The sequence below is a fragment of the Mustela putorius genome, unplaced genomic scaffold, assembly GCF_011764305.1.
Source record: "Mustela putorius furo isolate JIRA1106 unplaced genomic scaffold, ASM1176430v1.1 tig00000242_pilon_pilon_pilon, whole genome shotgun sequence".
In the NCBI taxonomy this organism is placed as follows: Eukaryota; Metazoa; Chordata; class Mammalia; order Carnivora; family Mustelidae; genus Mustela; species Mustela putorius.
This window is the reverse complement of record NW_025421325.1, coordinates 14929198-14951969: the sequence shown is the minus strand read 5'-3', so window position 1 is coordinate 14951969 and position 22772 is coordinate 14929198. Positions and strand designations below refer to the sequence as shown.

General features: G+C 40.1%; 1 protein-coding gene across 1 annotated transcript in view; it reads right to left on the bottom strand.

Moving 5' to 3' along the window:
* Positions 1 to 22772, bottom strand: part of DPYSL2 (dihydropyrimidinase like 2) — a 132324-nt gene that overhangs the window by 88387 nt on the left and 21165 nt on the right. The gene's annotated exons all lie outside the window — the stretch shown is intronic.

Sequence of the window (22772 nt, the reverse complement as noted above, 5' to 3'; positions counted from 1 at the left end):
CTTTAGCCCATGAATGTGATGAGTTATACTATTTGGTTTTGTTTTTTTTTTAAGATTTTATTTATTTATTTATTTGACAGACAGAGATCACAAGTAGGCAGAAAGGCAGGCAGAGAGAGGAAGGGAAGCGGGCTCCCTGCTGAGCAGAGAGCCCTACTCGGGGTTGGACACCAGGACCCTGGGATCATGACCTGAGCCGAAGGCAGAGGCTTTAACCCTCTGAGCCACCAAAAACCACTAATTGGTTTTTGAATGTTGAACCAAATATGCACATCTGGAATGAATCCCACTTGGTTGTGGTATAGAACTTTTTTTATGTTTTGTTGGATTTGTTAATATTTTGTCTTGTTAATATTTCATTGAGGATTTTTACATCTATGTTCATGAGAAGCATTGGTTTATAGATTTTTTTTTTCTTGTAATGCTTTGCCTGGTTTTAGTATTAGGGTAATGTTGGCCTCACAGAATGGGTTAAAAAGTAGTACCCCCTTCTATTTTCTGGAAGCCATTGCGAAGAACCAGTACATTTTCTTCCTTGTTTGGTAGAATTCACTGGCATTTTCTATTTTAGAAGATTATTGATTATTGATTCTAGTTCCTTAATCGATATATCTATTCAGATTTTGTATTTCTTCTTCTGTGAATTTAGGTATATGTGCCTATCAAGGGATAGGTCCATTTAATCTCTTTTACCAAATTTGTGGATATGGAATTGTTCATAATACTCTTTTATTATCCTTTTCAAATCCCTAAAATCAGTTATGATTCCTCTTTCATTTCTGATATTAGTAAATTGTTTCTTCTCTCTTTTGCCTTTAGTAAGTATCTCTAGAGATCTATCAATTTTACTTATTCTTTAAAAAACTACTTAAAAAAAGATTTTATTTATTCATTTGACAGAGAGAGAGAGACAGTGAGAGAGGAAACAAGCAGAGGGAGTGGGAGAAGAAGCAGGCTTCCCACTGCGCAGGGAGCCTGATGCGGGGCTTGATCCCAGGATCCGGGGGTCATGACCTGAGCTGAAGGCAAACACAAAAATTGAGCCACACAGGCACCCCCAAAACACCAGTTCTTGGTTTCATTGATTTTCTCTAGTCATTTCCTGTTTCAATTGTATTGATATCTGTTCCCATTTTTAGTACTTATTTCCTTCTGCTTACTTTGGATTCTTCTTCTTCTTTTTTTTTTTTAAAGATTTTCCTTATTTATATTTATTTATTTATTTATTTATTTATTTATCTGAGAGAGAGAGCAAGAGAGGACAAGCAGAGGAATGGGCAGAGGGAGAGGGAGAAGCACTCTCCCCAGTGAGCAGGGAGCCTGATGTGGGACCTAGTCATGACCTGAGCTGAAGGCAGATGCTTAACTGAATGAGCCACCCAAGAGCCCTTACTTTGGATTGTAATTTGCTCTCCTTTCTCGGGTTTCCAAGGTGGGAGCTCAGGTTAGTGACTTGAGATCTTTCTTCTTTTCTAAAAAATGCATGCAATTCTATAGAATTCCCTCATTGTGCTGCTTTTTCTGCATCTTTATTCCTTCCCCCCCCCCCCCGCCCCTCGCAACTCTTTGCTGCCTTCTCTGGTTTTAATTGAGCATTTTCTCTCCTCTCTAAGTATATCCTTTTTACTTCTTTTAAACTTCGTTTTAGTGGTGGTCATAGAGTTTGCAATACACATTTAGAACTAACCCAAGTCCGGGACGCCTGGGTGGCTCAGTTGGTTGAGCAGCTGCCTTCGGCTCAGGTCATGATCCCAGTGTCCTGGGATGGAGTCCCACATTGGGCTCCTTGCTCGGCAGGGAGCCTGCTTCTCCCTCTGCCTCTGCCTGCCATTCTGTCTGCCTGTGCTCGCTCTCTCCCCGTCTCTCTCTGATAAATAAATAAAATCTTAAAAAAAAAAAAGATTACACAAATAATGATTAAAAAAAAAATAAACTAATCCAAGTCCACTTTCAAATGTCACTAAACTGCTTCCCTGGCGGTGCGTGTACCTTCTAACAAAGGATTCCCAAACCTTCCCTCCCGTCTCCTCTATCATTGCTTTAATTCACTGCACTTCAAAAGCTATCAATACAAGTATGTTGTTGGTATTATTTTGAACAGTTATCCTTTAGGTCCACAAAGAACAAGAAAAATAAATAATTTCATTTTATCTTTATTCTTTCTCTGGTGCTCTTCCTTCCTTTATGTAGATCCGAGTTTCTGACCCGGATCATTTTCCCTTCTCTCTGAAGAGTTCCTCTGAAGAATTCCTTCTCGCAAGGCAAATCTATATGCAACAAATTCCCTCAATTTTGCTTGAGAAGGTATTTATTTCTCCTTGTCTTTTGAAAGCTAATGTCATTGGATACAAGATTCCAAGCTGATAGGGCTAATGCTCCTATTCTTGTTTTCTTCATCACTTTAAATATTTCACTGTATTCTCTTCTCCTTTGCATGGGTCTGAAGAGAAATCTTAGGTATTTCTTGTTCCTCTCTGCACAAGCTCTTCCCTCCCCTCTTTGGCTTCTTTCAAGATTTTGTTTCTCGGGGTGTCTGGGTGGCTCAGTGGGTTAAGCTCCTGCCTTCAGCTCAGGTCATGATCTCAGGGTCCTAGGATCGAGCCCCACATCAGGCTCTCTGCTCAGCGGGGAGTCTGCTTCCCCCTCTCCCATGCCTGCCTCTCTGCCTACTTGTGATTTCTCTCTCTCTGTCAAATAAGTAAATAAAATCTTTTTTAAAAAAAGATTTTATTTCTCTTGAATTTTGTGCATTTTTCATTGTGATATGTCTAGGGATACATTTTTGAAATGTATCCTGCTGGGTGTCCTCTGAGATTCCTAGGTTTCTATTGTGGTGTCTATCATTGATTTTGAGAAAATCTCAGTTATGATTACTTCAAGTATTTCTTCTGTACTTTTCTTTATTTCCTCTCCTTCTGGTATTCCCACTACATATATGCTGTGCTTTTTATAACTCTCCCACAGTTCTTGCTTTGTTTAAAGGTTTATTTATTTATTTGAGAGAGAGAGAGAGAGAAAGCGAGCACAATAGGGAAGGGCAGAGGGAGAGAGAAAATCTTTTTTTTTAATTTTTAAATTTTTTTTTATTAACATATAATGTATTATTAACCAGGGGAGAGAGAAAATCTTGAGCAGGTTCCCCACTGAGCATGCAGCCCACTGTGGGGTTCCATCTCTTAACCCTGAAATAATGACCTCAGCTAAAATCAAGAGTCAGCCACTAAACTGACTAAGCCACCAGCTACCCTGACCCCACAGTTCTTGTGTATTCTGTTCTGTCATTTTCATTCTTTCTTTCCTCTCTGCATTTCAGTCTGGGAAGTGTCTATTAAAGTTTCTTCAAGCTCATTGATCCTTTTTTGTCTGTGTCTAGTCTCTCGATAAGTTCACCAAAGGCATTCTTCATTACTGTTACAGTGTTCTGTTTTCTAGGGTTTCCCTTTGATTCTTTCTTAGAGTGTCCACCTGTTCTTGCATGTTTTCTACTTTTTCCATTAGAACTTTCAGTTGTATTAATGATAGTTGTTTTAAATTCCCTGTTTGATAAATTCAAAGTCTCTGTCATATCTGAATCTTGTTATGATGTTTGCTCTGTGACTTCAAACTATGTGGTCTTTTAGTATGTTCTGTAATTTTATGTTGAAAGCCGGCCACTGTGTCTTGGATAAAGAAACCCATGCTTGCTCTTTTTTTTTTTTTTAAAGACTTTATTTATTTACTCAACAGACAGAGATCACAAGTAGGCAGAGAGGCAGGCAGAGAGAGGGTCCCTGTTGAGCAGAGAGCCCCATGCGGGGATCGATCCCAGGATCCTGAAATCATGACCTGAGCAGAAGGCAGAGGCTTTAAACCACCCCTCCATGCTTGTTCTTACGGAGGGTCTCTGCCCCAGTAAGATGATTCTCTCTATTAGTTTGTCTCTCCAATTGTGGTTATAATAGTTTGACCTGTAACCCGGGTTATCTGGTGGATCTAAAGAGAGTTGCTGATTTTTCATTTGTTCAGTTTTATTTTTATTGTGAAAACAGAAATCATGACTTCCAAACTTCAAATATGTCAGGCCAAAAACCAGAATCCCTCTCATCTGGTCCTGTTTATTCTTAATATAATATATACAGTGTATATACATGCAATAAATGTAAATAAATAAAGGTGTATAAATTCCTTTAAAAGACTCTAAAAGGATATATACCAAAATGTTAATATTATTATTTCTTGAGCAGCCACTGTGTGCCAAGTATTGCTTTATACTCTTCTTCGTAATTAATTATTATTATATTATATAATTATGATTCTAGTATATCAGTACTAATAATGATGATTTAGTTAAGTAATTAATTAAATAATTATTTACATGTTTAAATAAATAGTTCATTTATTCTTGACACCAATCCCAGTGACCGTTTGATATTATTGTCATTTCCTTTTTATAGAGGAAGGAACTGAGGCACAGAAAGATCAAATAACTCACTTAAGTATTTGAAACCAGGCAATCTGTCTGCAGCATTTGCACACTGAACAGGTGGTTATCCTTGAGGTGGAATTAGATAAGAATCACCTCTTTATTCTTTTCTATAATGTCTGATTTTTTTTTCACAATGAGCATATACTACTTCTATAATAAGATAAATAAAGATATTGTCTTGAAAAACAAACCAAGTAGGAATGCAAGGCAGCTGGGGGAGGAAATCAGAGAAAACTTGCCAAAGTCAAATCTATACTGCTCTTATATTATCCAGTCCTAAGAACACATTACCCCTTGTCTCCATAGTGGGCTGTGGTCCATATATTCATCCAGCAGAAAATTTTAGACAAGTGTTTTGGAAACATTTGACCACAGTTCTTTAGTTAAAAAAAAATATATATGTTTTATATCACGACCTAACATACATATGTGTCTGTGCAACTAAAATGAAACAAAATATTTTCTCTCTTAAAAATGGGTCGCAACTAAGTGTGATGATCCCAACCCCCTGTTAGCCCCAGCTGAAAGATTTTTAGATAACTATAATAGAGAATAATTGAGACAACATGACCATAAGTCCCTTTCCTTGACTTTTAGCTAAACATCAGGAGTTTAGAGGGTAAGTCTATGTATACATTCTGTCTTCACAACTCATCTGCCCCAGAGATTATATATCTACTATTCAAAACTGGACAAATCCCATGGTCTTTTGAGGTTCTGGTGTACCATATAGCAGGCGATTGCTGCAAAAATCACCAGCTCCCAGGACCTGGACTTCACGAAATCCTCAGAAGACCCCCCCTCCAGGCAAACTCAGCGGTGAAGCTGGAGCCTTAGGACTCAACAGTCCTGCACGGTCAGCAGGTTCTGGTCCTACTCAGTAACTGCAGGAGAGCAAATCTGACCTTGGAGCTCAAGACAGATCACTCAGATTCCTGCAACCCCACATCCGATCAGACAGTAAACCAAACTCCCAAGAATAAAGACTTTGGGTCGGATGAGAGCCATCTGTCTACCCTGGCCTCTGCTTTTCATGAAGGACACTGCAATTACCTTCCCTCCTCCAAACTGTTCAACAAATAAGATATCAAGCATGCTTCTGGGCTCTGGGAGTGTAAAGACAGACAAGGTCCATATTATCCAGAAACTTGCAGATTAGAAAAGGAAATAGATAATTAGATAGCCACACTAATGAAGTGAGAAGCTAGGGTTACAAACTAATAAGAGGCACTGAAGAAAGGAACAGATGTGTTTTGAAAATATCTGCTGTGTGGAGCATGGGTTCCAGAAGACTCAGACTGGACAAGAGGAGAGCAGATAGTAGAGTATCACAGGATGTCCTGGGGAGACAGAGGGCAGCTGGAACAGTACTGCACAGTGAAGGGAGACCCAGACTCATTCCAGTCCTGCTTGTGTCAGAGATTTACTGTGTCACCGTGGGCAGCAACACCTTGCTGAGCCCCAAGCTCACAAGTGTCAATTTCACAGGTATGATGAGGATTAAAGAGGAAAAAGTCCTGACAATTATAAAATGCTACACACTGACATAAGAAGCATTTTTCTCGACAGTAGACAGACTTCTAAGGTGCCACCTAGTAGCCCCTTCCTCCTGGTACTCACCTTTATGTAATCTCATGAACTGTTGCAGATTGAAGAATATTAAAGAGATGAAAACTAAGTATAAATCCTGACTTACAGGGTGGCTGGGTGGCTCAGTCAGTCAAGCATACAACTATTGATTTTGGCTGGGCTGGGATGATGATCTCAGGCCCATGAAATTGAGCCTCTCATCAGGCTCTGCACTCAGCATGGAGTCTGCTTAAGAGATTCTCCCTCTCCCTCTGCCCCTCCCCTCTCTGCTCTCATTCTCTCTCCAAAAAAAAAAAAAAAAAAAAAAAAAAGTCCTGATTTAGATGTTAAACCCCAAAAAAGGACATTGATTGACAAAATTGTAAGGGCACCTGAAGATTAGATGGTAGTACTGTATCAATGTTAATTTTCTACTTTTGATGGTTATAATTGGTTATAGAGGAGAGTGTCCTTGTCTTTCAGGAAATACAAACTAAAGTATTAATGAGTGATGGGCATTATATCTATAACTTTCAAATAATTCAGAAAAAAACACATTTAGAGGTGTGTGTGTGTATGTTTAAAGAGGGAGAAAGCTTTAAAGAGAGAATAAGGCAGATGTAGTAAAATGCCAACAATTTAGAGAAACTGGTCTAAGTTATAGAGAAAGTCTATACTATTTCTGTACCATTTCTCTAAATTTTAAATTTCTTCAAAATATTAAAGTTAAAAAATAAGCTTAAAAGAAGTTGATTTTATTAGATACTGCATAAATAAAGACTGCCCCAGATGTAACAAAAACTAGCAAACGTCTGGAGTTAGGGACCCTACGCTGAATCACCCTGCAGCTGCTGCTCTTGCCTCCATTCTGCAGAGCTGGGGCAACCTGCCCAAAACAGGCTCCACTAAATCAGCAAGTGGAGAATCAAGGCCATCCCTCAGCTTCTCCCAGAACACTTGATTTTGACCTAATCATCCAAATATTCAGGCAGCTGTGAAGAAACCATTGCCCAATCATTTCTGTAAGAATGACTTTCACTCCATACGGACCGTTAATATAAATTTAGCTGTGAGCAAATCTACTTATGCCACTCATCAGAAAATCAATTTTTAAAATTCTCTATCAAATAAATATATCCTTATGACCTATCATTAACTTCCTGTGCATGCCTGTCAGCAATGAATGGACGTCAGGTTTAATAGGCATCCCCAGAGTCCCCTCAGTGGCCTAAATCAAGCTGTACTTCCCATCTTCTTCATTGTTCCTTCATCGCCTGTCAATAAATCTGCAGTCAGGGTCTTTACCATTTCTCTTATCAGATGCAAATGTTTCTCTTTCATTTCTGTTCTGCTTCGCTTAGACTTATTTCCAGATTCTTCTTTACTGTCCTTCATGAATCCACCATTCATGTCTCACACACCTAGTAGTTTACCTTTTGGAAGCATGTTACCAACAGAAAACTTACTGTTTAGGTGAAAGAAAGCTATCTGAGCTTGTAATGATAGTGTGCAAGGATAATAGCATTGTGTGTTAACATAAAGTCCCCGTTCTTGTTGAAGTGGAACATGCGGACCCTTGTGTCCTGGCACATTTATTTCAAGACAATGTCAACAAGTTAACAATCTCATCTTGACCAGCTCATTGAAGTAAATAACCCATTTACATCCCAATTCATATTATTGTTCTACACGACCCTTACACTGAAAAAAAAAAAAAATCCAAATCTCAGTATTTAATTGTGCATGAACAGGCCTAAAACACAGTATGTTTCTATTTTTGTTGTTGTTTTCTACCACAACTGCCATACCTACATTCTATGAAATAAATTCAGGCTTCAGGTTTGAGCAGGAAAAGTTCCTATAATATCGGAGGTAATAGTTTAGTTTTTACTATATGCCAACTCACGCTCTCAAAACTGTATATGTATCACACATTTAATCCCCCTAAACAACCCAAATGTTATGGACTGAATATTTATGTCCCCTCAAAATTCTTGAAATCTTAACCCCCAATGTCGTGGTATCTGGAGGTGGGGTCTTTGGGAGAGGATTAGGTCATGAAGATAGAGCCCTCATGAATGGGACTAGTGCCTTTATAAGAAAAAGCCAGAGAGCTGGCTCGCTCTCTTTTCTACCAAGAGAGGATACATGAAGAAGCTGGTTGCCTACAACCTGGAAGGTGGGGGGGGGTTCATGAGAACCCACCCAAGCTAACACCCTGATCTCAAACTTCTGGTCTCCAGAACTCTGAGAAATAAATGCTTGTTGTTTAAGTTCCTAATCTATATCTGTTATATCATCCCAAACATATTAAGTCACCTAAAGGCTTGGGGCACCTGGGTGGCTCACTTGGTTAAGCATCTGCCTTCAGTTCAGGTCGTGATCCCAGGGTCTTGGAATTGAGCCCCCGAATTGGGCTCTCTGCTCAGTGGGGAGTTGGCCTTTCCCTGCCCTTCATCCACTATTTCTTTCTCTCTCAAAAATAAATAAAATCTTAAAAAAAAAATACACCTGAAGACTTAAACGGTGTTCTTCCCTTCCTTTAAGCAAGGAAACAGTCACAAACTTCTAAGGTGCCCAGTTAAATTTAATTAAAATACAGGATTCCCAGTTAAATTTGTGTTCCATATAAATAATGAATAATATTTTTGATATAACTATATCCCAATATTTAATTAAAAGTACTTATATTAAACAAAGTAAAACATTATTTCATGAATAAAAAATACTTGGTGTTTATCTGAAATTCAAATTTAACTGGGTGCCCCTTATTTATTTATTTATTTATTTATTTATTTATAAAGATTTTATTTATTTATATGAGAGAGAAAGAGAGAGTGAAAGAGAGAGCACAAGCCTTGAGTGTGGGAGGGTTGGGGCAGAAAGAGAAGCAGACTCCCCACCAAGCAGACAGCCTGATGTAGAGCTCAACTGCACGGCCCCAGGGCTGAAGGCAGACACTTCACTGACTGAGCCACCCAGGCACTCCTGGGTGTCCTATATTTAAATTTATGAAAACGAGCAACCCTGCATAAAAAGAGTAGGTAAACTGGTCAAGGTCACACAGTTGGTGTAGTAGCAACTGCCAGTATGAAGCCAGGCAGCTGATGCCAAAGCTCATGCTTTTCCCTCACAGATCTTTGTAAGGATTAAATAAGATAGTCCACGTAAATGGCTTCGCATGGTGTCTGACACCAGTAAGGATTCAGATCTGAGTTGTGAATCATAGAATGCTAATAACCAGCATTGTTGCTCCTGTCATTGTTGTTAGTTCTAAGATTTTCATCTCCAAAGGATGCTATCAAGAAAGTGAAAAGAAAACCCACAGAACAGGAGAAAATATTTGCAAATCATATATCTCATAAGGGGCTAGTTTCCAGAGTATATAAAGAACTCCTAGGGGTGCCTGGGGGGATTCAGTCGGTTAAGCATCTGACTTTGGCTCAGGTTATGATCTTGCGGTCCTGGCATGGAGCCCCATGACAGGCTCTGCTCTCAGCGGGAAGTCTGCTTCTCTCCCTCTCCCTCCATCCTTCCCTCTGCTTGTGTTCTCTCTCTATCTCTCATAAATAAATAAAATCTCTTAAAAAAAAAAAAAAAAACCTCTTACAACAACAACAACAAAAAACTCAATTTTTAAAATGGCGAAAGACTTAGACATTTCTTGAAAGAAGATATCCAAATAGCCAGCAAGCACATGAAGAGATGCTCAACATCATTACTCATGAAGGAAATGCAAACAAATGCAATCAAAACCACAGTGAGATACCACTTCACACTCACTAAGATGGCCATTATCAAAAAGACAGTAACAAGTATTGATAAGGATGTGGAACCATCGGAACAGTTTCCATACTGTAGAAAACAATTTGGCAGTTTCTTAAATGGTTAAACACAGACTTGCCATATCAACCAGGAATTCCACTCCTAAGTACATACCTTAGAAATGTGAAAACATATGGCCACACAAAAACTTATACATAGATATTCATAGTAGCATTATTCATAATAGCCTAGGAGTGGAAACAATGCAACTATCCTTTTAAAATTTTTTAAAAAGATTTTATTTACTTATTTGCCAGAGAGAGAGTGAGAGAGAGAGAGAGAACACAAGCAGGGGGAGTGGCAAGCAGAGGGAAAAGAAGGCTCCCTGTTGAGCAGGGAGCCTTATGTGGGACTCGAACCCAGGACCGTGGGATCATGACCTAAGTGGAAAGCAGATGCTTAACTGACTGAGCCACCCAGGCATCCCAACAATGCAAATATCTGAATGGGTAAAGAAAAAGTGGGATATCCATAAAATGAAATATCTTTCAGCCATAAAAAGGATAAAATCCTAAGACATCTTATAACATGGATGAATCTTAAAAACATTACACAAATTGTATTTGTTTGGGCTGCTACAACAGAAGGTCATAGACTTGATGGCTTAAGTAACATTATTTCTCACAATTCTGGAGATCGAAATTCCAAAATTCGGGTACCAGCATGGTCAAGTTCTGATGAAAGTCCTCTTCCTGGTTTATAGACAGCCCTCTACTCAACATATCCTCACATGGTAGACAGGGGAAGGGAGAGAGAGAGAGAGAGAACAAAAGAGAAAGAGAGAAAGATGACTAGTTCTCTTTCTTTTATTATAAGGGCACTAATCCCATCATGGGGCCTCCACCCTCATGACCTAATTACCTCTCAATGGCCTCACCTCCTACTACAATGCCAATGGGGGTTAGGGATTCAACATATAAATTTGTTGGGGGACACAAACATGCAGTTTACAAAACCAAGGAAAAGAATCAAATCACAAAAAGCTTCTTATTGTACGATTCTATTTATATGAAATGTCCTGAATAGGCAAATCAGTGGAGATGTTAAACAAATTAGTGGTTTCCAGGAGCTGGGGGTTGAGGCAATAGAGAATCACTGCTTAAGGGTTTCCTTTTGGGGTAATGAAATGCCTAGAAATGTGTGTTGGCTGCACAACTTAAGAACAAACTAAAATCACTGAATCAGGCACTTTATTTTATTTTATTATTTCTAAGATTTTATATGTTTATTTGACAGAGAGTGAAAGCACAGCAGGGTGAGCAGCAGTCAGAGGGAGAGGGAGAACCACGCTCTCCCCAAGCAGGGAGCCCAATGTGGGACTTGATCCCAGAACCCTGGGATCATGACCTGAGCTGAACGCAGACACCTAATGACTGAGCCACCCAGGTGTGCCAAATCATGCACTTTAAAGAGGTGAAATCTTAAGGTGTATGAAGTATATCTCGTTTTAAAATGCCTTTATCAAAACTCATTCCTCTCCTGAAGTACACCCTGGCCTCACTTTCCTTTGAAGGAAAGTGAAGTACACCCTCGCTCCTCTTTTATACTAAAAATCAAGCCCACCAGACATAAACTTCCTCAAGTGCTCTCCCTTCACATTTACTCCCATCCCTGGTCACACAGTTTCTTTCCAACTGCAAGAAAAAGCCCTGATCACCCTCCAGAAACCACATCCACCCCCGCACTTGAAGCCAATCCATCTTTCCTAGTAAGGAAACCAGACCCTCACTCTCTATCAGTCCTGCCCTCTCACTGGGGCCCTCCTCTCACTACCCAAAGTGATCAGGGTTTCCCATTGTACCAAAGCAAATAAACTTACAAAAACACAAAGGGCCTGCCCATGCCTGCCTCCCCAGCAAACTACCTGTCTTCCCTAAGGACATCTAGATGAGATCCCTCCATCCGCCCCCACCACCTCCCCTCCCAATGTCCCCAACCTCACAGCACATTGGAGCTGCCACCCACCTTCCACCACCCTCCACTCCTTGTTCAAAGATCCAGAGCCTAACAACCAACCTGTGGTGTCCTTTCAGGTTTCATCCTATTTCATTTGATTCTAACTTTGCACTGTTGACCATCTTTCACCTCTGAAATTTCCTTCTCTTCCCTTCTATCTTGACTTTCATGATATTAAATAAAATACAATCACCATTTATAAAGCATCTGGTAATACCGGGCACTGTACTTCCACCAATCTTCTGGGCTAATCTGCACAATGCTATGGAATAGGAGTTGAGGCAATTAAAAAACTGTTTCTATTTTTCAGATATGATTCCAGAGCCAGTAGATTAATTATACTGAGGCCCAAAATTAAATAACTGACTCATCTCCAGCTCTGGATGACTCTTTAATCAGTGCTCTATGTACCATGATACCACACCTGCCTGCTATTGGTCTTACTCCTCTGACAGCTGCTTTTTAAGCTCTTTTGGTCATTTTGCCTCCAGACTCTCTCACATCTAATAAATTCTTCACCCTTGTGCCAGAACAATCTTTTTGCAACGGACATCTAAGCATGCCATCCCTTGAGAACCTTCCAGGAGAGTTCCATCAGACCTTCAAAAAATAGATAAACCCAATGTTATTTAAACCATTCCAGAGCAGGTGGTGCCTGGGTGGCTCAGTCAGTTAAGCACTGGACTCTTAATTTCAGCTCAGGTCATGATCTCAGGGTCAAAAGATTGAGCCCCATGTCAGGTTCTGCACTGAGTGTGGAGCCTGCTTGAGGTTATTTCTCTCCCTCTCTTTCTGCTCCTTCACATACCACTCTCAAAGAAAGGAAGGAAGGAAGAGAAAAAAAGAAAAAGAGAAAAAAAAAGAAGTGTGACTAGTCTTAATTGAGATATATTGTAAGTATAAATAAGATACATACCAGACTTCAAAGACTTGGTATGGAGAGATAGCAACGAGATGAATGAATAAGACACCCTTCACTTGTATCCCTTCAAAACCAACAATTTTGCATCTTTTTACAGACAGATGTGCTTTTGTGGGAGCTATGGGATCCCCACAATGTATGTAGGTATCCAGGAGTAGCCTCACATGCTGTGTGTTGGGTAAGAGGCACACAGACCTCAGTCTCAGCTGTGGACTCTGAAGTAGCCCATGCAACAACTCCAGTCCCTCTCAGCCATGGCCAAGAACCTCCTGGAGAACATCGTCTTAGACAATCGTTCACAGATACGAGAGCCCTTATGGAAGTCCGGGATTCCAGCAGAGAAGTTCCAGCATACCATCGGAGAAAAAACCAAACCCATGAGTTTGGATGCATTGGCATGGTAAGAGGGACAAGCTTGAATTACCTGTATCACACCTGCCCCAGGATGGCACAGCTCTTTGCCATGAGCTCTTCTTGACTGTGATTCCTCCCACAGAGAAAAGTTAGAACATGTGAATGAGCACCTAGTTTTCCCAGCTATGTGCAAGGCTGCCAAACAGGCCCTTTCTTTCTCATCCAGATTACTAAATCCTGAGCTGCATGACTGGGGGCGTATGTAGAGGCTGGGAGAGCAGCAGATAAGACAATCAAAGGGCAATAAAGTAATTCAACTGCAACAATCAGGAAGCCAGCCCAGGAGCCACTGGAAATGCCTCGTTGTGGACCCTTCCAGCTGGCTCACAGGTACCCTCAGTGCCGTAAGCACCTCCTCTGCACACACCCTACTCTGGGGCTGGCTCCCTGTGCACGCTCCGAACAGTGGCGAACGTGGCAAGAGAAAGCTTTGGCAGACAAACTGTGAACACATGTGAATAGCTAACCCAAATTTATGGGACAAGGAGAGGACCACAAACTTGAGATCTCGCTCCACCCTTGGGCAAGCAAAGGGGAGCCTCTCAGAATCTGAGTCCTGCAGGGCATGGTTGAGAGAAAGAGGACAAGCTTAAGGATTCTGCCACAAGAGGGAGCAAGAAGTGTAGAGCAGATACATCCATAGATGATCTGACAAGTCTCTGAAGTCCTAGAAGGGCTGACAAAGGGCACTTCTTTCCCAAAGTCAGGGAGTAAAGACTGGAGTTGGGGTGCCTGGATGGCTCAGTTGGTAGAGCATGCAACTCTTGATCTTGGGGTTGTACGTTCAAGCCCAACTTTGGGTATAGAGAGTACTTAAAAATAATAATATCTCGCTCTCACTCTTTCCCAAATAAATATATAAAATCCTTTTAAAAAAAGAATAAATTAAAATGGAAATTAAAAAATATCTTTAATAATGAAAATACAACATACCAAAACTTGTGGGATACAGCAAAAGCAGTTCTAAGAGGAGAATTTATAGCAACAAACACCTACATTTAAAAAAATAATAATAAAGGTCACAACTTACCTACATTTATACCTTAAGGAACTAGAAAAAAGAAGAACAAACTAAGCTCAAAGTTAGTAGAAATAAGGAAATAACAAAAATCAGAGAGAAAAAAATTGGAGACCAGAAAAAAAAAATGGAAAAAACAAAACAAAGCTAAAGATGAGTTTTTTTAAAGATAGAAAAATAGTCAAAACTTCAGCTACACTAACTCGGGAAAAGTGAGAGAGGATCCAAACAAATAAAATCATAACCAAAAGAGGAAACATGACAACTGTTACCACAGGAATATGAAAGGTAATAAGAGACTACTGTGAATAATTATATTCCAAGAAACTGGACATGCTAGAAGTGGATAAATTCCTAGAAACATAGAACCTACCAAGACTGAATTATGAAGAAATAGAAAATCTGAACAGACCAATGAGTAAAGAGATTGAACCTAATCAAAACCCTCCCAACAGAAGCACCTGGGTGGCCCCTTTGGTTGAGCATCTGACTGACTATTCATTTCGACTCAGGTCATGATCTCAGGGTTGTGAGATTGAGCCCTGCATCAGGCTCTACACGCAGTGGGGAGTCTGCTTGAGATTCTCTCCGTCCTTCTCCCTCTGCCTCTTCCCCCCTATTCTCTTACTCAGGTGCCCATAAATAAATCTTAAAAAAAAAAAAAACAGCAACAAAGAAAGGCCCAGGACCAGATGGTTTTCCTGGTGAATTCTGTCAAACATTCAAAGAAGAATTAACAGCAATCCTTCTCAAACCTGTCCAGAAAAATGAAGAGGAGAGAGTATTTTCAACCTTATTTTACAAGGTCACCAGATACCAGATACCAGATACCAGAGCCAGTTAAGGACATTACAAGAAAAAGAAAATTCTAGGTCAATAGTCCTGATGAAAATAGATGCAAATTCTCACCAAAATATATGCAAACCAAATTCAACAGCACATTAAAAGGATCTCACACCATGTTCAAGTTGGATTTATAGCAGGGATGCAGGTGTGAAGCAACATATGCAAACGAGTCAGTGTGATGCACCACTTAATACAATGAAGGATGAAAATTTATATGATTGGGGTGCCTGGGTGGCTCAGTAGGTTAAAGCCTTTGCTTTCGGCTCAGGTCAGGATCCCAGGGGCCTGGGATGGACCCCCGCATCAGGCCCTCTGCTCAGCGGGGAGCCTGCTTCCTCCTCTCTCTCTGCCTACTTGTGATTGCTCTGTCAAATAAATAATAAATAAAATCTTTTAAAAAAATTATATGATCGGGCGCCTGGGTGGCTCAGTGGGTTAAAGCCTCTGCCTTCAGCTCAGGTCATGATCCCAGGGTCCTGGAATTAAGCCCCACATTGGGCTCTCTGCTCGGCAGGGAGCCTGCTTCCTCCTCTCTCTCTCTCTGTCTCTGCCTGCCTCTCTGCCTACTTGTGATCTGCCAAATAAATAAATAAAATCTTTAAAAAAAATAAAATAAAAACATTTAAAAAATAAATAAATAAAATTAAAAAAAATTATATGATCATCTCAATAAATGCAGAAAAATCTTTTTACAAAACAATATCCTTTCATGACAGAAACCATAATAAGAAGGGAGTTCAGGAGGAGGAGTCAAGATGGCGGAGAAGTAGCAGGCCGAGACTACTTCAGCTAGCCGGAGATCAGCTAGATAGCTTAGCTAAAGATTGCAAACACCTGAAAATCCATCGGCAGATCGAAGAGAAGAAGAACAGCAATTCTGGAAACAGAAAACAACCACTTTCTGAAAGGTAGGACCGGCGGAGAAGTGAATCCAAAGCGACGGGAAGATAGACCCCGGGGGGAGGGGCCGGCTCCCGGCAAGCGGCGGAGCAACCGCGCACAAAATCAGGACTTTTAAAAGTCTGTTCGCTGAGGGACATCGCTCCAGAGGCTACCCGGGGCAAAGCCCACACGGGGTCAGCGTGGCCTCAGGTCCCGCAGGGTCACAGAAGGATCAGGGGTGTCTGAGTGTCGCAGAGCTTGCGGGTATTGGAACGGGAAAGCCGGCTACAGAGACAGAGCCTACAGTAAGCTCGCAGCTCGGGGTGACCTTGAACCGGTCGCAGGCTCGGTGAGCGCGGAGCGCGGCCGGAGGTCAGGCAGACGGGAGTAACTGGGCGCGGTTCTCTGAGCGCGCACTGAGGAGTGCAGCCCTGGGCTCTCGGCTCCTCCGGGCCGGAGACCAGGAGGCCGCCATTTGTATTCCCGTCCTCCGGAACTCTACGGAAAGCGCTTAGGGAACAAAAGCTCCTGAAAGCAAACCCAAGCGGATTACTCACCCCAGCCCTGGGTAAGGGCGGTGCAATTCCGCCTGGGGCAAAGACACTTGAGAATCACTACACCAGGCCCCTCCCCCAGAAGATCAACAAGAAATCCAGCCGAGATCAAGTTCACCTACCAAAGAGTGCGGTTACAATACAAGGAGAGCAGCAGAATTCTAGAGGAGGAGAAAGCAAAGCACGGAACTCATGGCTTTTGCCCTGTGATTTTTTTTAGTCTTGCGGTTAATTTAATTTTTTTCTTTTTCATTTTTTGTTTTTTTTTTTCTTGCCTTCGGGTAAAATTTTTTTTAACTGTTACCTTTTTCTTTTTTTAACGATTTTTTACTACTTTATCTAATACATATATTTTTTCTTTTTTATATTTTTCTTAGGTGTTCTCTTTTTTTTTAAATTCTTTTTTTTTTCTTTTTTTCTTTTTTTTCTTTCTTCCTTTTTGAACCTCTTTTTATCCCCTTTATCCCCCCTCACGATTTGGGATCTCTTCTAATTTGGTTAAAGCATATTTTCCTGGGGTTGTTGCCACCCTTTTAGTATTTTACTTGCCCCCTCATATACTCTTCTCTGGACAAAATGACAAGACGGAAAAATTCAACACAAAAAAAAGAACAAGAGGCAGTACCGAAGGCTAGGGACCTAATCAATACAGACATTGGTAATATGTCAGATCTAGAGTTCAGAATGACAATTCTCAAGGTTCTAGCCGGGCTCGAAAAAGGAATGGAAGATATTAGAGAAACCCTCTTGAGAGATATAAAAGCCCTTTCTGGAGAAATAAAAGAACTAAAATCTAACCAAGTTGAAATCAAAAAAGCTATTAATGAGGTGCAATCAAAAATGGAGGCTCCCACTGCTAGGATAAATGAGGCAGAAGAAAGAATTAGTGATATAGAAGACCAAATGACAGAGAATAAAGAAGCTGAGCAAAAGAGGGACAAACAGATACTGGACCACGAGGGGAGAATTCGAGAGATAAGTGACACCATAAGACGAAACAACATTAGAATAATTGGGATTCCAGAAGAAGAAGAAAGAGAGAGGGGAGCAGAAGGTATACTAGAGAGAATTATTGGGGAGAATTTCCCCAATATGGCAAAGGGAACGAGCATCAAAATTCAAGAGGTTCAGAGAACACCCCTCAAAATCAATAAGAATAGGCCCACACCCCGTCACCTAATAGTAAAATTTACAAGTCTCAGTGACAAAGAGAAAATCCTGAAAGCAGCCCGGGAAAAGAAGCCTGTAACATACAATGGTAAAAATATTAGATTGGCAGCTGACTTATCCACAGAGACCTGGCAGGCCAGAAAGAGCTGGCATGATATTTTCAGAGCACTAAATGAGAAAAACATGCAGCCCAGAATACTATATCCAGCTAGGCTATCATTGAAAATAGAAGGAGAGATTAAAAGCTTTCAGGACAAACAGCAACTGAAAGAATTTGCAAACACCAAACCAGCTCTACAGGAAATCTTGAAAGGGGTCCTCTAAGCAAAGAGAGAGCCTACAAGTGGTAGATCAGAAAGGAACAGAGACCATATACACCTTACAGGCAAAACAATGGCATAAAATTCATATCTCTCAATAGTTACCCTGAATGTTAATGGGCTAAATGCCCCTGTCAAAAGACACAGGGTATCAGAATGGATAAAAAAACAAAACCCATCTATATGTTGCCTCCAAGAAACTCATTTTAAGCCCGAAGACACCTCCAGATTTAAAGTGAGGGGGTGGAAAAGAATTTACCATGCTAATGGACATCAGAAGAAAGCAGGAGTGGCAATCCTTATATCAGATCAATTAGATTTTAAGCCAAAGACTATAATAAGAGATGAGGAAGGACACTATATCATACTCAAAGGGTCTGTCCAACAAGAAGATTTAACAATTTTAAATATCTATGCCCCCAACGTGGGAGCAGCCAACTATATAAAACAATTAATAACAAAATCAAAGAAACACATCAACAATAATACAATAATAGTAGGGGACTTTAACACTCCCCTCACTGAAATGGACAGGTCATCCAAGCAAAAGATCAGCAAGGAAATAAAGGCCTTAAACGACACACTGGACCAGATGGACATCACAGATATATTCAGAACATTTCATCCCAAAGCAACAGAATACACATTCTTCTCTAGTGCACATGGAACATTCTCCAGAATAGATCACATCCTGGGTCCTAAATCAGGACTCAACCGGTATCAAAAGATTGGGATCGCTCCCTGCATATTTTCAGACCACAATGCTCTAAAGCTAGAACTCAACCACAAAAGGAAGTTTGAAAAGAACCAAAATACATGGAGACTAAACAGTATCCTTCTAAAGAATGAATGGGTCAACCGGGAAATTAAAGAAGAATTGAAAAAAATCATGGAAACAAATGATAATGAAAATACAACGATTCAAAATCTGTGGGACACAACAAAGGCAGTCCTGAGAGGAAAATATATAGCGGTACAAGCCTTTCTCAAGAAACAAGAAAGGTCTCAGGTACACAATCTAACCCTACACCTAAAGGAGCTGGAGAAAGAACAAGAAAAAAACCCTAAGCCTAGCAGGAGAAGAGAAATCATAAAGATCAGAGCAGAAATCAATGAAATAGAAACCAAAAAAACAATAGAACAAATCAACAAAAGTAGGAGCTGGTTCTTTGAAAGAATTAATAAAGTTGATAAACCCCTGGCCAGACTTATCAAAAAGAAAAGAGAAAGGACCCAAATAAATAAAATCATGAATGAAAGAGGAGAGATCACAACTAACACCAAAGAAATACAAACTATTATAAGAACATACTATGAGCACCTCTACGGCAATAAATTTGACAATCTGGAAGAAATGGATGCATTCCTAGAAACATATAAACTACCACAACTGAACGAGGAAGAAATAGAAAGCCTGAACAGACCCATAACCAGTAAGGAGATTGAAACAGTCATTAAAAATCTCCAAACAAACAAAAGCCCAGGGCCAGACGGCTTCCCGGGGGAATTCTACCAAACATTTAAAGAAGAACTAATTCCTATTCTCCTAAAATTGTTCCAAAAAATAGAAATGGAAGGAAAACTTCCAAACTCATTTTATGAGGCCAGCATCACCTTGATCCCAAAACCAGACAAGGATCCCACCAAAAAAGAGAGCTATAGACCAATATCCTTGATGAACACAGATGCGAAAATACTCAACAAAATACTAGCCAATAGGATTCAACAGTACATTAAAAAGATTATTCACCACGACCAAGTGGGATTTATTCCAGGGCTGCAAGGTTGGTTCAACATCCGCAAATCAGTCAATGTGATACAACACATCAATAAAAGTAAGAACAAGAACCATATGATACTCTCAATAGATGCTGAAAAAGCATTTGACAAAGTACAGCATCCCTTCCTGATCAAAACTCTTCAAAGTGTAGGGATAGAGGGCACATACCTCAATATCATCAAAGCCATCTATGAAAAACCCACCGCAAATATCATTCTCAATGGAGAAAAACTGAAAGCTTTTCCACTAAGGTCAGGAACACGGCAGGGATGTCCATTATCACCACTGCTATTCAACATAGTACTAGAGGTCCTAGCCTCAGCAATCAGACAACAAAAGGAAATTAAAGGCATCCAAATCGGCAAAGAAGAAGTCAAATTATCACTCTTCGCAGATGATATGATACTATATGTGGAAAACCCAAAAGACTCCACTCCCAAACTGCTAGAACTTATACAGGAATTCAGTAAAGTGTCAGGATATAAAATCAATGCACAGAAATCAGTTGCATTTCTCTACACCAACAGCAAGACATCAGAAAGGGAAATTAAGGAGTCAATCCCATTTACAATTGCACCCAAAACCATAAGATACCTAGGAATAAACCTAACCAAAGACACACAGAATGTATACTCAGAAAACTATAAAGTACTCATGAAAGAAATTGAGGAAGACACAAAGAAATGGAAAAATGTTCCATGCTCCTGGATTGGAAGAATAAATATTGTGAAAATGTCTATGCTACCTAAAGCAATCTACACATTTAATGCAATTCCTATCAAAGTACCATCCATCTTTTTCAAAGAAATGGAACAAATAATTCTAAAATTTATATGGAACCAGAAAAGACCTCGAATAGCTAAAGGGATATTGAAAAAGAAAGCCAACGTTGGTGGCATCACAATCCCGGACTTCAAGCTCTATTACAAAGCTGTCATCATCAAGACAGCATGGTACTGGCACAAAAACAGACCCATAGATCAATGGAACAGAATAGAGAGCCCAGAAATAGACTCTCAACTCTATAGTCAACTAATCTTCGACAAAGCAGGAAAGAATGTCCAATGGAAAAAAGACAGCCTCTTCAATAAATGGTGCTGGGAAAATTGGACAGCCACATGCAGAAAAATGAAATTGGACCATTTCCTTACACCACACACAAAAATAGACTCAAAATGGATGAAGGACCTCAATGTGCGAAAGGAATCCATCAAAATCCTTGAGGAGAACACAGGCAGCAACCTCTTCGACCTCAGCCGCAGCAACATCTTCCTAGGAACAACGCCAAAGGCAAGGGAAGCAAGGGCAAAAATGAACTATTGGGATTTCATCAAGATCAAAAGCTTTTGCACAGCAAAGGAAACAGTTCACAAAATCAAAAGACAACTGACAGAATGGGAGAAGATATTTGCAAACGACATATCAGATAAAGGACTAGTGTCCAGAATCTATAAAGAACTTAGCAAACTCAACACCCAAAGAACAAATAATCCAATCAAGAAATGGGCAGAGGACATGAGCAGACATTTCTGCAAAGAAGACATCCAGATGGCCAACAGACACATGAAAAAGTGCTCCATATCACTCGGCATCAGGGAAATACAAATCAAAACCACAATACGATATCACCTCACACCAGTCAGAATGGCTAAAATCAACAAGTCAGGAAATGACAGATGCTGGCGAGGATGCGGAGAAAGGGGAACCCTCCTACACTGTTGGTGGGAATGCAAGCTGGTGCAGCCACTCTGGAAAACAGCATGGAGGTTCCTCAAAATGTTGAAAATAGAACTGCCCTATGACCCAGCAATTGCACTATTGGGTATTTACCCTAAAGATACAAACGTAGTGATCCAAAGGGGCACGTGTACTCAAATGTTTATAGCAGCAATGTCCACAATAGCCAAACTATGGAAAGAACCTAGATGTCCATCAACAGATGAATGGATCAAGAAGATGTGGTATATATACACAATGGAATACTATGCAGCCATCAAAAGAAATGAAATCTTGCCATTTGCGACAACATGGATGGAACTAGAGCGTATCATGCTTAGCGAAATAAGTCAAGCGGAGAAAGACAACTATCATATGATCTCCCTGATATGAGGAAGTGGTGATGCAACATGGGGGCTTAAGTGGGTACGAGAAGAATAAATGAAAGAAGATGGGATTGGGAGGGAGACAAACCATAAGTGACTCTTAATCTCACAAAACAAACTGAGGGTTGCTGGGGGGAGGGGGTTTGGGAGAAGGGGGTGGTATTATGGACATTGGGGAGGGTATGTGTTTTGGTGAGTGCTGTGAAGTGTGTAAACCTGGTGATTCACAGACCTGTACCCCTGGGGATAAAAATATATGTTTATAAAAAATAAAAAATTATATTAAAAAAAAAAAAGAAGGGAGTTCAACATAATAAAGGTCATATATGACAAGGCCATAGCTAACATCATATTCAATACCTCCTAGTACCCAGACCAATAAGGTGAGAAAAAAGTTAATTAAAAAAACATCTAAATTGGAAAAGAAAAAGCAAAATTTACTCTGTTTGCAGATATATGATCTTTTGTATAGAAAATCCTAATGACTCCACAAAAAAATCTATTAGAACTAATCAAGGAATCCAGTAAAGTTGCAGGTTACAAAATGAACAGACAGAAATCAGTTGCGTTTCTATACAACAGCAATGAATTATCTGAAAAAGAAATAAAGCAATCCCATTCGTAATAACCAAGGAGCCACCTTAACCATGGAGAAAAAAGATCTGTATGTCAAAATCTGTGAGACCCTGCTGAAAGAAATTGAAGGAGATACAAATAAATCCTGTGTTCATGTATCAGAAGAACGAATATTGTTAAAATGTCCATACTACCCAAAATCATCTACAAATGCATTTTCACAGAAATAGAAATAAACAGTCCTAAAATTTGTACTGAACAAAAGGACTGCAAACAGCCAAAGCAAACCTGAGAAAGAACAAAGCTGAGGCATCACACTTCCTCACTTCTCACTATATTACAAAGCTGTAATAATCGAAACAGTATGGTACTG